We start from the raw sequence: 17,570 nt of genomic DNA, 5'->3' as shown, positions 1-17,570 counted from the left end.
AATCTGTGGGTATTTACGCCACTTCCCGTCCCCCCCCCCACTGTCTGCTGGGAAACACACGGGTCCCAGAGACAGCAGGGACCATCTGTATTGCGCTGCGTGACTCGCGCATGCGCAGTAGGGAACCGGGAAGTGAAGCCGCAAGCCTTCACTTCCTGATTCCCTTACCGAAGATAGCGGCAACAGCACCCGAGGACCAAGAGATGGTTCGGCCTCGGGTGCCGACATCGCGGGCACCCTGGACAGGTAAGTGTCCATGTTTTAAAAGTAAGCAGCTGCAGTAATTGTAGCTGCTGACTTTTAAAAAAAAAATTTCGGCAGAGCTCCGCTTTAAAAAGAGCAGATCCTTTAGTATCTTTTCAAGTCTGCATAAATACATTCCAGACTTTTAACTATATATAGCAACAGTATAATTTTTCAAAAAAAGCTCCACCTTTTATCATTGAAAAGCAATCTTTGAGCTCCAAAAAAATGACTTCTCTTAAGCTGAGATGATGTCATCAGTCTTCTGCATAGAGGAACAAGGAAAGTTGTTCATCCCTTTATCCCTTGTGATAGCAATACAGTTGATAAAAAATTGAAGAGACAGTGTAAAAAAAAGTAAAATTAAAAAATTTCAAGCCCCCCTTTCCCCAAGCTCATGAGCAAATGCAAGAGCATACGCAGGTCCCACAAGCGTATGTAAACAGTGATCATATCACACATGTGAGGTACCACTATTAACATCAGTGAGAGCAATGATTCTAGCACCACACCTCCTGTTTAACTCTAAACTGGTAGCCTATAAAGGCTTTTAAAGCATTGCCTATGGATAGTTTTATGTACCATATATAAAGAAATGCTGATTATGCATTATGTGAGAAGTGTCAGAATTGGCTTTGGCAGCAAGTGGTTAATGTGCAGATCAGTTTTGGACACCCGTTAAGAACAACTAAACTAATAGTGGTATGGAGGGTCTTAGCTATAGGGAAAGAATAACTGAACTGAATTTATTCACCTTTGAGAAGCTTACTGGGGTATAGAATAATTTTGTATAAACATATAATTAACCCATATAAAAAATTCAATGGAACATTGTTCATTTTAGAGTCATCAAAAAGACATGAGGGCACTCTTTGCAACTGGAGTAAAAGAAGTATAGTCTATGTATATGAAAAGGGTCCTTAACTAAAAGAGCAGAGAAAATGCCAGATTATCCTCTACAGGAACATCGTCTAACAAACTTTATGGGGAAAAAAATAGCCAAATGGATTTACATGCATATGCTTTTATTGAAAATAATTATAATAAAGGACATTGTAGAACATTGTAGGACATTGTAGAATTTTAATCCTGTGAGTTATTCAATGACTTTTGAAGAGAGGTAAATATTTTTAATAAGTATTTTTGTATCATTCTAGATTATATGAATGTTTGGAATTTTGAGAATTCAACTTACAATACTGGGAATAATCATATGACTACAACAGGAACACCCTCCCATTTAGCACTTAAAGAAAGTGGCTAGAATTCATATGTCTATAGCCACAGGGCAGAAATAAGCAAAAGTATGCAATGAAGTTTTCTAAAAAATCTTTCCAATATACTGTATATATAATTGACCTGGAAGACTGAATTTTCTCAACAGAATTGGAGTCTCAATTGAAACAGATTTTTTAGCAAGAATACAAAGGCAATTAGAATTTCAGGTTTTGCAAATAGATATTGACAGCCATTTCTCATTAAACGTTACAAATTAATTCTATTGCCAAATACTTAATTAAACAAATCCCACAGTTGTTAAAGGCCTGGAAAAAATACTTTAAGAGATCCCAGATGACAATGAAAGTACAGCTTTGCCCTGGTTAGAAATGACTCCATATGCCGGTAAAGCTATATAAAGCTATTTCGTTTAAAGCTAAAGTAGTAATTGGAAAGAAAATGGGCTAGAATAGTTTTTCAAAGCTTTAACCTATATTCTTTTGAAGCTATTCAGAACTTGTCCTAGTCATAACATAAGATTTTTATAAATCCTGCATCAAAAAGTTATAAGCAAAACCAGCAATTCCATTTCTTTTTATCTTGGTAAAATCTATCTAAATACAGTAACCATAGAAACTAGGCAACATGACATTCCATTGAGGTAATGGAGGATATCATTATAAGCAGATATGTAAAACAATTCAAGTAAAGTGCTTAATGTACAGTCATAAATGTATCTTTGCAGATGCTAAATAGTGTGTTACATAGATCCTGCCAACCAAGATGACTCGTTTTTAAGTGCAGGAGGGCAAGTTTTCAACAGATTTGACAATTCATAGCATTGGCCATGTGTACCAGCCCTGATGATATTCTGTCTATACGGCAACTGAGCAGATGATTATCTGGAAGGAAAGGCAGAGGCAGCTTGGACAAGCTGCACAATTCTCATCAAAGCCTTAGCCACAGATAATCTGCTTGGACACAGACACATTTTTAATGAATTTAGATCACGTTAATGCGTGGAAATCTACCTAGTGGTTGTCCCATTATATTTAAGACAAGTACACTACCAGACTTTTTTAAAAAATTGAATGGAGTAAACAACGGTATCATATACAACAAATCAGAATTAATCTATCTGTATTGGACTGACTTTAGTAATGTGAAGTTTTTGGTTGCTGTGTATAATGCCAACTGCACTTAGGGCTTTGTCCATTGAACATGTCCATGTATGCTGCTAGTAAAAAACAAATTAGATAGCAATATTTTTTTCTTTTGTTTGACAGTGAGAGTTTAGATCTAGAAATAATTCCAAATGTGTTAATAGCTCTGGATTTCTAGGGACAGTATTTGGCTGTTTATATGGTTAAAACGAAAAAAGGAAAATTTGCGTTAGTTCACAATACGTAGTGTTGCAGCTAGCACAATACCTTGATACCAAAAATGAATTTAAACTATCGTTCAATGTGCAAGAGCAAAGCCAGATAATACCTTATCAAGGTACATCCAGATATTTTTTAAATGTGCTATAACACTGTGCAGTGTACTCAGTATAAATTGTATACATACAATATATGCATTAAATAAGGATACATGTATGGAAAATGAGTTTGTGTGAAAATAAAGTCCCATTTTCAAGTGGATAAAGCAACTATTACAATTTTTTGAATAGTATGTGATATTCTGACATTACATATGAAGAAATGCTTTGGAGGAGCCAGGGCGTACGTCACCACGCATGAATGGTGAGTAGTGACCATTTTGGATGAGGGCATCATCGAAGTTTTGTTATGTACAGTGCTGTTCTTTTAAACAGAGTAATGCCGTGTACACACGATCGGACTTTCCGCCAACAAAACCATGGCTTTTTGTTCGAAGGATATTGGCTCAAACTTGTCTTGCATACACACGGTCATACAAATGTTGGCCAACAACTCAGAACGTGAGAACGCAGTGATGTACAACACGTACGACGAGCCGAGAAAAAGGAAGTTCAATAGCCAGTGTGGCTCCTTCTGCTTGATTCCGAGCATGCGTGAACTTTTGTGCGACAGACTTGTGTACACACAATCGGACTTTCCGTCAACAAAGTTTTGTTTGCGGAAAATTTGAGAACCTGCTCTCAAACATTTGTTGGCGGAAAGTCCGACAGCAAATGTTCGATGGAGCATACACACGGTCGGACTTTCTGACAACAAACTCACATCCAACATTTCCTGTCAGAAAATCCGACCGTGTGTACGCGGCATAAGTGTAATTTTAAGCTAATGAATACTTTAATCGATTGTTTTACACTATGGAGATTGTGTCTATTTCTTGCATGTATGACTAAATCACTACAAGCTGCAGATTCATGCAAAAAATCTGGGTGTTGCTTGCTGTAGCATGCTGGTACCTCTAGATTAAGCAGGAGCCAAATGGGACTTTTATACAAAGCTGCATTTGACTGCAGTTTAAGTGGAGGGTCAAACTCTTCTGGTAAACCCCCTCTTCACATGGAATGGTGTGCACTTGTGGAGTCTGGTGTAATATCATCTAACATACTATTTAGGAGATTGGAATAGTTGCTTTATCCACTTGGAATTGGGACTTTTCACTTTTCACACAAACTTTTTTTTTCACACAAACTAATTTTCTATACATGAATCCCAATTTAATGCATATATTGTATGTAAATAATTTATATTGAGTATATTGCACAGTGTTGTAGCACATTAGATATATCTGGATGTACCTTGATAAGGTAATATTTGGCTTTGCTCTTGCACACTGAATGATGGTCTAAACTGATTTTTTTATATGCGCTGCACTTTGGAGGATACAATTTTCTGAATATCTGGTGTCGAGGTAGTGTGATGGTTTAAACTGTTTATATGGTTGTTCAGTGTGAATAAAGATTTGAATATAGTGGTGTGATATTCAAGGGGTATTGCTCCCCAGTGAGTTCAGTCCAGAGAGAGAATACTGTTTTAGGGTTTGCTGGCCCACTTTTATTTAAAGGATAAAGTTCCATCAAAACAATTGCTCATTCAAGGGTTTCCACCATCACTTCACACAAAAAAGAAATTACAATGATCTTCTGGCTCACTCTTGCAGCACTACTGCTCAGGCCTCAAGCTTAGACCTTTAGTCCTGCAGGCCATTGCACAGCATCACTGTGCTCACATACAACTCTGTACTTCTGGCAGCTCTTTCTCCGCTCACAGCTCCCTGCTGCTTTGGCCCATGCCTTGGCCTGGGCAGGGTACCTCCTGTCTCCCAAGTGGAACCCTGAGCTAGGGCCAGCCCCATGACTTTAAAGGGTATGCACACTTGCACACTCACAGCCTCTGGTAAAACCTGAACACACGTGTGGGTAGGGCCTACCATGCCGAGTGCATAGGGGGGAAGCTCTTCTCTCAAGTATAAGCTCATTAATGCCACATTCACGTGAAATTCAATGTTAAAGCGGGGATCCACCTAAACCGTCAAAAAAAATAAATATTAAAAGCCAGCAGCTACAAATACTGCAGCTGCTGACTTTTAATAAATGGCCACTTACCTGTCCCAGGGTTCAGCGATGTCGGCAGCTCGGTTCTCAGCAGCTGCCGCCGCCATCCTAGGTGAGGGAATCAGGAAGTGAATCGTTGCGGCTTCACTTCCCGGTTCCCTACTGCGCATGCGCGAGTCGCGCTGCGCATCGTAACTGGTCCCCGCTATCTCCTGGGAGCTGTGTGTTTCCCAGGAGACAGCACGGAGGGACAGGAAGAGGCATAGACTCCCATAGGAGTCTATGCCGGAAGTGGGTGCAAATACCTGTTTTAGAGAGGTATCTGCACCCCCCTGAAAGGTGTCAAATGTGACACCGGAGGGGGGGAGGGTTCCGAAAAGCGGAAGTTCCATTTTTGTGTGGAACTCCGCTTTAAGGCAAACCCCAACTTAGAGACAAGCAGTACACTCTGTGTACAGCTGTGTAACATAGTACAGAGTTCCTCTGTGAAGGATTATGTCCCATGTAACTACACACCTTGGTTTCTGAGTGTTGCATTTAGGAGGGACACTGCTAAGCCCATGCCCTCTGTACCAGTCCAGCATACCTCTGCTACCTCATTCCCAGTGACAGAATGGGGTACAAAACTTTCAATGAAATGTGTAGCTCAATAGCCACACAGGATATGCGCTTTGCAAACTCCAGAAACCTTGGAAAAGCCAGATATTATCTTTTAAAAGTAGCAGGGGCATTAACACTTTCCTGTGCGGAAAGCAGAGCTGCAAGTGAGACCTAGAAGGTCCTCCCACTACAGGCATCCTGCAGAAAACTACAGGAGGTGGATATAAGACCAATCACCCAGCACAAGCAGGGAGAGCAGCAGTGACCAGACTGTGTAACAGGGAATCACTGCACTCAGGCAAAGCATGGTTGTTTTATGCTGGACTACAACACGGATCTGAAAGAAAGCAAAAAAAAGACACCAAAGTACAAGGAAGAACTACATCTAGTAGATAGTAAGAAAATAATTAAACCGCACTAAAAATATGATTTACACATAAATGAACAGATAACATAATAGACGAATATTAAACAGTCCCATTAAGTGATGTTTACAAGTGCTCATACTTAAATATAATCCGTGCTTCTTAGTGCTCAGACTGGGTGCCCCACATAGATGTGCACTCACCCCTAGGTGTTGACCAGCTATCGCTAGTGTGGTCAAACAAGCATGTGGGAAGACCCCTGTAGATGTCCGTTTCTGGCAACTTCTTGTAGTGGATAAGCCTCATAGATATGAATAGGAGTAAAAAAGAAACCTCATTGCGCAATGCCGTTTAAAAAAGGTTTATTATTAAAAACAACAAGTGGGTTACACTCACATGTAAAGGTGCCTGTATCCTGGCACCCGGTGTTAATAGCAGGTGATTTGTTTAGGGTAAATCGGCCAACACTGGATGGTTAACCGCTGGCCGCGGTTCAGCTCGATTCCTGGGAGTTTGATAGTGGGTGGAAGTGAGTCGCAGTGAGGCGATCAAGCCTCAACACGTGTCAGCCAATCAGTGGGCTATCATCAGGAAGCTCTTATTCAGCAATATTGGGTGAGGGCATTTATACTCTTATGCCCCGTACACACGGTCGGATTTTCCGATGGAAAATGTCTGATTGGAGCATGTTGTCGGAAATTCCGACCGTGTGTGGGCTCCATCGGACATTTTCCATCGGATTTTCTGACACACAAAGTTGGAGAGCAGGAGATAAAATTTTCCGACAACAAAATCCGATCGCGTCAATTCCGAATGTGTGTGGCCTGTTCCGACGCACAAAGTGCCACGCATGCTCAGAAGAAATTCCGACACGGAACAGCTCGGTCTGGTAAACTTAGCGTTCGCAATGGATACACTTTCGTCACGCTGCAATGTTAAAAATGGTTTAATACAGCGCACTCTCTTCTTCTTTATAATGTGACAAGAATTAAAGCGGGGGTCCACCTATCTATCGTTTTTTTTTTTTTGGAGTTCATTCACAAACCTTTCTTCTCGTGATTATCTACTCACATGTTCTGTGTAATAAGTCCGCCTGTGTCCGATTTTGTTGTAAAGAATAACTTATAAAATTCACTGAAGGCGGTTTCCATCTTCATTGTGGGCATTTGAAGCCCACAAGCATGTATTTCCTGGATGCGGTGAATGCTGTGCTCCCAGCATTCACCGATATGTTGTGATGACGCTGTTGCACAATGCATGCTGGGAAGCCTGAGACTAGCTCCCAGGGGACTGTGGGAGGTCTGGGAGAGGCTAGAAACACGCCTAGTCCCATGGGAGGAAAACCAGGAAGTGCTAAGAAGATTAGAAAAAAAAGGTAATTACGGCGATTTAAATTTTTTTACACAGCATGTCAGCATCTAGGCAAGGAAGAGGATGCGTAGAGATAATGTTCAAAATTTGGGTGGAACCCCGCTTTAGGTAGTTTTGCTGCTCATATTCACACACACTTCTCACAAACTTATTTCTTTACTATTTATGGGGATTCCCTCAATATATTTTGATTTGTCACATCTGAAATCATTATTTTGGTGTTATTTTGTTTTTGTTTTTAAGGCCGAATAATTTATTTTTGTTTTGTATTTTTTTCAAGGCGTATTTTTTGTTTTTGGGATTTTTATTTGTACTCCAGAAAGTTTTTGTGTGTGTTTTTTGTGTCAAGTTACCACAACACCATTAATATGTTGTTCTATTTAATCTGTAGGAGATTGTTTGGTGTTGTTGTCCCTTGTTAATTTCACATTTTATGTTAGAAATGTACCTGAATCGTCAACAACAAACTGTCCTTTTTGGATGAAAACACACAGGAGAGTATAATTTCCCCAAAAAATAACTTTTATTAAGGGCTCACAACTAAACAAAGAGGGAGGCAACGCTGGAGAAACTGCAGAAATGGGTGAAGCCTTGGACCCCCAAGGCACACATCAACTATTTTCAAGCAAAATTGGTGGGTGTATATAGTGTAGCGCTGGTTAAGATGATGGTTTTTACAAATAAAATATATCAAACAATTGTTCCTAACACCATGTGTTCCAAATTGAAAAGGAACTCCAATAAGCATCTAATGCATAGAAATATAAAAATAAAATAAAATAAAATAAAATAAAAATAAAATAAAAGTCCCGCACATGTAATGGGGTTATACACCTCTTGGATGCCAAACTAAAAAGAAGTAATATGTGATAAATGGATCCTCCGTATGGAAGCAATGCAGGCTTACCGGAACTGTTGGACTCAGAGAGACATATGTCACCTGAGTCAATAACGCTTGTATTGCCACCATGCAATGAAGTGGGGTTTCCCAATATGTGACCCGAAGTGGGGTCTTCCATATGTGACCCGATCTTCATATTGCCTTCCAATGCTTGTTTATTCCCAGCAAGGGTTACGTGACCCTTGCTGGGAATAAACAAGCATTGGAAGGCATTATGAAGATCGGGTCACATATGGAAGAGGTCTGCTGAGAGTCCTAGAACAACATCAGGATTCCATAACGTTCTATTGGGAAACCCCACTTCATTGCATGGTGGCAATACAAGCGTTATTGACTCAGGTGACATATGTCTCTCTGAGTCCAACAGTTCTGGTAAGCCTGCATTGCTTTCATACGGAGGATCCATTTATCACATATTACTTCTTTTTAGTTTGGCATCCAAGAGGTGTATAACCCCATTACATGTGCGGGACTTTTATTTTATTTTATTTTATTTTATTTTTATATTTCTATGCATTAGATGCTTATTGGAGTTCCTTTTCAATTTGGAACACATGGTGTTAGGAACAATTGTTTGATATATTTTATTTGTAAAAACCATCATCTTAACCAGCGCTACACTATATACACCTGCCTTATTGACAAATTTCCTTGTTTGTTGTGTGAGCTGCTATTGTACAGAGTAAGCGCAGTGTTTTTGGAGATTTTTTACAAGCAAAATTGGTGGCCTGAGGAGTCCTTATCTAAGGGAGTGCAGTCTGGTCCAGAAGTCCCAGAGATACGGAAAGCAGCAGATGACATCTGTGTCCCCAGGCTGTGGTCATACGAGAGACTGCAGCTTTTGTCAGACTAGACTGAACCCAGGGCCATCACTCTCTTGTCTTCCTTCCATGCTTCCTTCCACGCGGTGGCTCTGGTGGTGGAGTTGTGGCAGCAGGAGGAGGAGGAGGAGGATGGTCCAACTCAATCACGTCAGTCTTGGGTGTTAGTTCCCCACTCACCCCCTTACTTAGGACTTTATAAAGCAGGTCCTCACACAGCTTGCGTTGAACCTCCTGCATGCCCTGCAGTTTGGTGGCAGCCATGCAGGCAAAGGCCTCTTCAGGAGTGGGTAAGGCTCGGAGGGACGCAGAAGCCTCCTGAATGAGCATGAGCGCTGAATCCTGCATGGGAGTCGTCTTCCTCGCTCTTTTATATGGAAGGCGGAGGGGTGGAACCTGCGATTCAGTCAGGCTGCGACTGGTCCCAGGCTTCTCTTGGCTGACACTTAGCCCCGCCTCCTCCTGGCTGCCACTAATCCCCGCCTCCTCCTGACTGCCACATTCCACAACCTCCTCCTGGCTGAGGTCTTCCTGTGTATGAAAAAGGGACATATTTTAAGTTTTTTATTCATCAATCACACAATTTTCACCTCCTGACGGTTGCAAATTGAATGTTAACAAATATAACAGACTATCATTCTGAGCCCAGCATTTTTCATTCTTGTCCCAATTTTGGGTGCCCACTACTGTCTATTGATCTGTAAAACACTTTTTTCAATCAGCAATTAGTGATCAATAATAACATCTAGTAAATATCATTTATTTATTGACCAGAAATCTGGAGAAGAATGCTATACCTGGCTCCAGCTGGGCTCCTCCACTTCTTCCTGGCTGGAAGGCCCAGGTTGGACATCGGAAGCCTCAGCTGGGGTGGAAGGAAGAGTGGAAGGAAGAGTAGAGAGGGATTCCCTGACTTCAGTGTGGTCTGACAGAAATCGTAGTCTCTCATAGTACCACAGCCTGGGGACATAAATGTCATCTGCTGCAGCTCCGGACCTCTGGGAATCTGTGACCTTCTTGTGCTCCCTAAGATAAGTGCTCCTCAGGCCACCAATTTTGGTTTTTAAATAGGGGATGGTTGCTGTGGGGACCACCGGCTTCACCAACTCCAGCAGTTTCTCCAGCGCTGCCTGCCTCTTTTGTTTATTATTGTAATGGGGATGTCTCACCTGCCACAGACAGGGCAGCTCCCTGTATTTGTCTATAAACAGGGGGAGGAAATTGTGGTCGTTGAAGCCATCTATTTTCTCTGCAAGACACAACACAAGACAAACCCTAAGGTCAGGCCAAACTCTCCTAATCTTGTTACAATATATGCTTCAATTTCGAAGCAGTATAGGCCCAAGTTTAGATCTCACCTTCGTTATCACGATCGGCGCTTTCGATGCTCCTTCCTCTGCTCACAGATCGTACGTAATACGCACGCGTGTTACGCTTTATACACACTGCGCATGCGTGTAACTCCACCCGCCCCTGACGTTCTTTCTAGTCTATTCCTCGCCCCTTTTTGTTCAGCGCAGTGGGGGAAGAGCACATGGCGGAGACACAGCAGGTGCGTGCTAATTATAGCAACAAGGAGGAGGAAAGCCCGAAGCCTGAAACGTCACGATCCAGAAGGAGACGATTTAAGGCATCAAATATGTCCTTTGGGGAGATGTTGGAGATGGTGGACATCCTGAAGAAGGCCGACTATGAGGGGAAGTATGGACCTTACCCCAACTCCAATGTCAGAAAGGCCAAGATCATGGCGAAAGTGGTCAAGAGTCTGCACGGGCATTTCGGGGTACGACGATCGAAAGATCAGCTCAGGAAGCGGCGGTCGGACCTGAAATTTCAAGAACATGAGCAGTACAGAAAGATCTGGAGAGTGCTGCAAAAAAGTAAGTAGTTGTCCTGTGTTCCTATTCTTTATGTTTATAACGTTTGTGCTGCTCCATGTGCTTTTCTTACAAGTCTACATTTTTACATGGCAAATTTCATGTTCATGGGTACATTATTTGTTCGTATCAAACATTTTTCTTTCGTCCTATAAAACACCATTGTTTAGGCCATATGCATTTGGCCACAACTTTTACGCCGTACTTGTCAGAAACTATTTTGGTTGGGTAGATGGCTTTGTTACTAGAATGAAATGCAAACTAGATTCTTTGTAAGGAGAGGATACTCAGCAGCTGTTTTCACATCTAGACACTGGAGCACTAGTGTGGGACACAAGAACACCATTTTTATTAGGGGGCCACACAGGTGCTCCAGTGTATACTATAGGGGGGGGCTACATCTGTGAAGCTTGTACAAAACAGGTAAAGTCTTGAAGCTTGACAAAGGACACAGAAAATGCCACATTTTGGAACTATGCCAAAATAGACAATTGTACCCCACTTCCAAGCAATGTTTTATATTTATAGTTCTGCCATCAAACCACTGTGTGCTAAGTATAGCATTTTTGTTTGACATAGGGGAGAAAAGACTCAGAGGACACCCCTCATCCGAGGAGAACACAGACCCCCCACCTCTGGAAGAAGGTGAAATCCCACCAACCCAAGAAGTGCAGGAGGAGGAAGAAGATGTGGTGGAAACTGTCACCACAACAGGTGAGTGTCTGCGACCACAGACTCAGGTAATAGATGGATGCCGGCAGATTTTTGATACCTTTTTTTTTGGGTTTCTCTCTTTTTAGGTGATCGTGATGTTGTGGATCCAGATCCTTTCACATCAGAAAGTGCACAGATCCTGATCGGGGAGATCATGGGGTGTAATTTAGAATTGGAAAACCTCAATAAAAACATCAATGATGTTATTAAAAAAAATAAAAACATCATTGATGTTTTGGGGCGAGTTTAAAACCCCTCCCAATCCCTTTGTTTTTTCGTGTGCTCCAATGTTCAAAATGTTAGAAAGATTTGTCGATAAGCCTAATTTGGAGGATGCACACAGTGTGCCAACATGTGCTATCTGCCATCACGGGAGATCAATGGATGCGTTTTGGGGGTGCAACCCCTTCCTCAATAAGAAAGTAGCTGAGAGGAAGGGGTTGCTCCCCCAAAACACGTCCCTTGATCCCCCGTGATGGCAGGTCGCACATGTTGACATTCGTAAATTGGTGTGCATCTTCCAAATTTGGCTTTTCCTGGGGTGATTTCACCCCATCTGAACGTAATATCAAACACAGTTCCTAAATACTCATGTCTGATATTGCCTTCAAGTTCTACCAAATGTGAACTTTGTAAGTTCAAGATTTGTGGCTTTCTTGTTGGTTTTACACATGCCTGTTTTAGCTTAAATGGACATTTATCTGTTTGATAATGCTACCCCAAACATTGTTATACCACAAACATGTTGTTTTGTTTGAAAAAACTTTTCGAAATGCACATGTGATTGTGCAGGTATTAAAGAGATTGTTAAGCAAGAATGTGTGCATTATTGCGTCAACGCTAATAAAACACTTTGTTGGTGATGTAATTGGTGTTTTCTGTGAAAATGGGGGTTATTTCTTAAGGGCAAATCCTCTTTGCATTACAAGTGCAGTTTCAGTGCAGTTGCAAGTGCTTTGTTTAAGGTTACACAATCACGCCATTTTCTGGACTCAACACATTTCTGTCAGGGCCAGCTAAAACAAACACAAGCAGTAAATGTCCACAAAGAATTTCTCTTTTTTGCTTTTTTATTTGATAAAGGCTTCACAAATTTGCTGGCATATTGATGGCCCCCCTACCCGCAAAGAACTCCAGGTATCGTAACCGGACATCATGGGCATTCAGGGAGGGCAAGCCAGGACGGCCACTTTCAAGTGCCGTCAGTGCTGTTTCATGTATCACTCCAGCCTCAGGCCCAACTGAGCCAGCATAGTTGGCCGAATGTTTCCGTAAAAAGTTATGGAGAATACAGCATGCCATGATTATATGATTAAGTTTATACTCCGCCATATGGATGGGTGTCAGAAATAGGGGAACCGGCTGGCCATGATTCCAAATGTGTTCTCCACCACTCTTCTGGCTCTGGCCAGCCGGTAATTAAAAACCCTCTGTTCCGGGGTGAGGGTCCTCATAGGGAATGGCCGCATAAGATGGTCCCCCAGCGCAAACGCTTCATCAGCAACCAACACAAATGGGAGTCCTTCCACATTGTCCTCTGGAGCTGACAAGTCCAAGCTGCCATTCTGGAGACGCCTGTAGAACTCTGTCTGGGTGATGACTCCACCATCGGACATCCGGCCATTCTTCCCCACGTCCACATACAAGAAGTCGTAATTAGCCGACACCACCGCCAACATCACAATACTATTGAACCCCTTATAGTTGAAATAGTACGACCCCGGGTTGGGTGGTAGGACGATGTGGACGTGTTTCCCATCAATTGCCTCTCCGCAGTTAGGAAAGTCCCACCGCTGGGCAAAGTGGGAGGCCACAGTCTGCCATTCCTGTGGCGTGGAAGGAAACTGTTGAGGAAAACAAAAATAAATTAATATTTTTGCACATAAACATGGCAAGCAGATTAGGCACAAACATTCTGGGGCAACCTCCAGATAGCATTTATTAAGGGGAATTTAACAACACCAAAGTATAAGGTACACCTATCATATTCCCCCTCCCCCCCTCTCATGGGCCATTTCTAACATTATGGGGGGTGGGGAACTCTTGGACAGGTAACACTCTTCACTTCATTGAGAGACGAATGTCTAAATACAGGGTATTACTTGGAACAGCCCCTCCTTAATTACACTATTGGCAGCCCACTGGACAGGTAAGAAGTGTCATAATACAAAGATATAAATACACACTGTACACATTTGAGGCCAATTGGACATTCTGCTATTACCTGTCTCAAGATAATAATAGGATCTAAAAAGTTTAAACAGTACCATTTGAAAGTATACAGGCAGGCCCTTGCACTACATGCTTTGGGTTATTCATCCATACATCTGAGCACTAAAGAGATGGCTATAGTGTGTATGGGTTTGGCAAAGTCAGCAGATAGATGATTGAGGATAGATAGAGAATTGGTATCAGCTGACTTAGCAGTTGGGGGGAGGGAGGGTTAATAAAAATGATTTGGGGACACCACAAAAAAAGTCTATGGCACTCTGCCTGAATTTAAAGCACAAATCACATTTCAAAACATTTTAGGGGGTGTTTGGGGTAAAGCACTACTATGGAGCTGATAAAATACATTGTTAAGTGACTACATGAGGTGAATATAGGGCAGGAGAACATGCTGGGGAGGTTATTGAAGGACAATCTGTATGAAGGACTAAAAAATTTATTACATACAAATCCAGCATGCATGAGGACAAAGGGGACATTCGCAGCATATTCCAATCATGGTAATTAGGGAATGAGGAAAGAAATACAATATCTTAGCAAACATTCAATACAATAAAATGTGATATTAAAGGATAAAAATCTTACCTTCATATACTCCTTCTGCAGGACCTGTATGATGGCAGAACAGGTCTCTGGGATTATGATCCCCAGAGCCTGGGGGGAGATGGCTGTCGAGAACTTCAAGTCCTGCAGACTTCTCCCTGTCGCCAAGTACCGCAGGGTAGCGACGAGCCTCTGCTCCGGAGTGATGGCTTGCCTCATGCAGGTATCCTGCCTGCTAATATAAGGGGTCAGCGAAGCCAACAGACCGTGAAACACAGGGTCCGTCATCTTGAGAAAGTTCCTGAAATCATCAGGATTATTCTCACGGATCTCACGGAGCAAAGGCATATGAGAAAACTGGTCACGCTGAAGCAACCAATTCTTGGTCCATAAACTCCTCCCCACCCTGTTCATGGACTGGACTTGTGTCAAGGTCAGGACCCCAACACCAAGCCCCCGCACAGCACGAACTCTACGAGGAGTAGGTATACGCAACATGGCTAGAAAACGGTCGGCTGCTCAGAACGAAGTAACAGAACGCACTGAAGAACAGAAAGGCCTGTGAAGAGCGACCTGAAAAACAGTAACGAACGAACAAGAACACAATGACTACTTAAAGTCACGCAGAACTTGCTTGCACGCACTGAAGAGCAGATACAAACCCACAAGCACAAACTGAACGGCAGAAAACGATCTGAAAGCCACGAGTCTGAAAAAGCGCGAATCGTCTCTCACCAAACTTTTACTAACACGAGATTAGCAAAAGGAGCCCAAAGGGTGCCGCGCTTGGTTCTGAACTGGCCTTTTCTAGTCTCGTCGTACGTGCTTGACGTCACCGCGTTCTTGGCGATCGGAAATTCCGACAACTTTGTGCGACCGTGTGTACGCAAAACAAGTTTGAGCCAACATCCGTCGGAAAAAATCCTAGGATTTTGTTGTCGGAATGTCCGAACAAAGTCCGACCGTGTGTATGGGGCATTAGTCTTAATCCTGTGATTTGTATGGATCAATTGATTTAATAACCTGCTATTAATTTGAGGGTGCTTACAATCTACCAATTTGATCAATGATAAAAGTTTATTAAAGTTAATATTCAATATAGTACATCAAATATATTATTATAAAATAAATTATAAAGAGGAGAAAAAAAAAAAAGATTTTTTAACCAAAATAAATTGTTTGTATTTAAGAGGCCATCTAGTGGACATTAAGGAAATGGCAAATAGGTGAATAATGCCAATTCTACTGTGATATAGTGAAGGTGATTTAAAATATTGAAATTATATTATATTTTTAGGTATGAATATTGGAGTTGATTAGATAATCAACAATAGCGATATTAGTGTACTCAACCAGGGTACCTAGTGCAATGCGACCAAAAATTAAAATGACGAATTAACTAAATAAATTGAAAATAAGTAAAAACATGCCAGAGTAACCACCTTGAGGTGGTTTCTAGTGTTATTTACCTTCCTTACAGTACAAGGTGGGGTGCATGCCCTAAATAGAAATAATAACTATACAGGTATATGTTGTTTTTTTGGGAATATATAAATGATTAATACGTAGTTATGAAGCACTTAAGGTCCAGTTCAACATTTAACCCTAACGGGGTTAGAGTCTGGAGTTCAAATATCCATCTGGATCCATTTTGGGATATTTATTTTATCATATTACCACCTCTCCACTGCTTATTAATGGTAACAATGGCATAAAAGGGTAGTGCAGGTGGATTTTTATTATGCACTAATTTGAAATGGTTTGATACGCTGTGTTTGGGAAATATGCTATGTATATTAGTTATGGGTTCACCAACACGCTTGGACAACATTCTGGAAGTCCTGCCCACATATTGGCAACTGCAGGTACATTACAGAACATAGGTCACATTCTTAGTGCCACATGAAATAAAATGCTTAATTTGATACTGTTTGTGAGTTTTGGTTGGACATAAAAGATGTCCGGGGGGGCGTGGCCTGGTTCTGTTCCAAGATGGACGTATAAGCCTGGAGCTTCCGTTCCACGAGGTCCTGCAACTTGTGCTACCCAGCTCATCAACAAACCTGTCATGGTGAGAACATCCCAGAGTGTATCGGCGACGAGGTCCCAATCCCTGCGGGAGCAAGACACGCAGCTAAGCTGGCATATCCCCGAGATATTCCGGATTCGGTCTAGAGAAAACTTGCACACCTCGCAAGCTGCTTCCTCTCACAAGTCCCGCTCACCAAGCAGAAGCCCACAACGCTCCAGAGCTCAGAGCCCGATCAGAGCAGGGGCAGGGGCAGGGGCACGATCTTCCCCAGCACTGAATTTGGATGACCTTTGCAACGTGGCATCAGACATCAAAAGCACTCTCATGGCGGCCATCTCAGATATGAGGTCAGACATCCAGGTCATTGCTTTGGGAGTAGAGGAGGTTGAAGTCACACAGGCCCGCCATGATGTATTTCTATGCCACGTACAGCAAATAACAGAATCTCACACCAAACACCTGAGAGAGATTAATCACCACATGGAGGACCTAGACAACCGCCGGAGACGTCGCAATCTTAGGGTAAGAGGCATACCGGAATCAGTTGATCCCAGTCATCTCTTACAAACAGTTACTAATGTATTTAACAACCTTCTGAGGAGACCTCCTGATACCCCGATTGTCTTTGAACTAATTTACAGAGCACTGCACCCGAGGGGGAGAGACGCAGACCCCCCCCAGAGACACGGTCTGCTGTCTCACTGATTTCCCTCTGAAAGAGGAAATCCTCTGTAAAGCCAGGAGCCTAAATCAATTATCATTCCAAGGCACTGAAATAAAGATATACCAAGACCTCTCCAACATTACATTATAGCGCAGAAGGGAATTACGGTCTTTGCTGGATATTCTGGGAGCCAGAGCGATAGTATACCGCTGGAAGTTCCCTTTCTGTCTGTCGGCAACGCATTAAGGCCACACAGTGAATCTTAAAGTGCCAGAAGATCTGGAGCACTTCTGCACCACTCTGGATATCCCACTAGTCAACTTTCCAGACTGGTATAGTGACTTCCGATTACCACCACTTAGGAGAGCCACATCCATGGAAGGTATTGACAAATCAGGCAATTTCAGCATCAAACGTCGCCGCTCCCACCCTCCTCTGCCTCACTCTCCTCCGAGAGCCTTAGGAGCACCAAGAAATGGCAGTCCCACTGCTTCTCCAGCAC

The sequence above is a fragment of the Aquarana catesbeiana genome, linkage group LG02 (assembly GCF_042186555.1).
Source record: "Aquarana catesbeiana isolate 2022-GZ linkage group LG02, ASM4218655v1, whole genome shotgun sequence".
Lineage (NCBI taxonomy): Eukaryota > Metazoa > Chordata > Amphibia > Anura > Ranidae > Aquarana > Aquarana catesbeiana.
The sequence above is the reverse complement of the archived record's forward strand: the minus strand, read 5'-3'. Positions refer to the sequence as shown.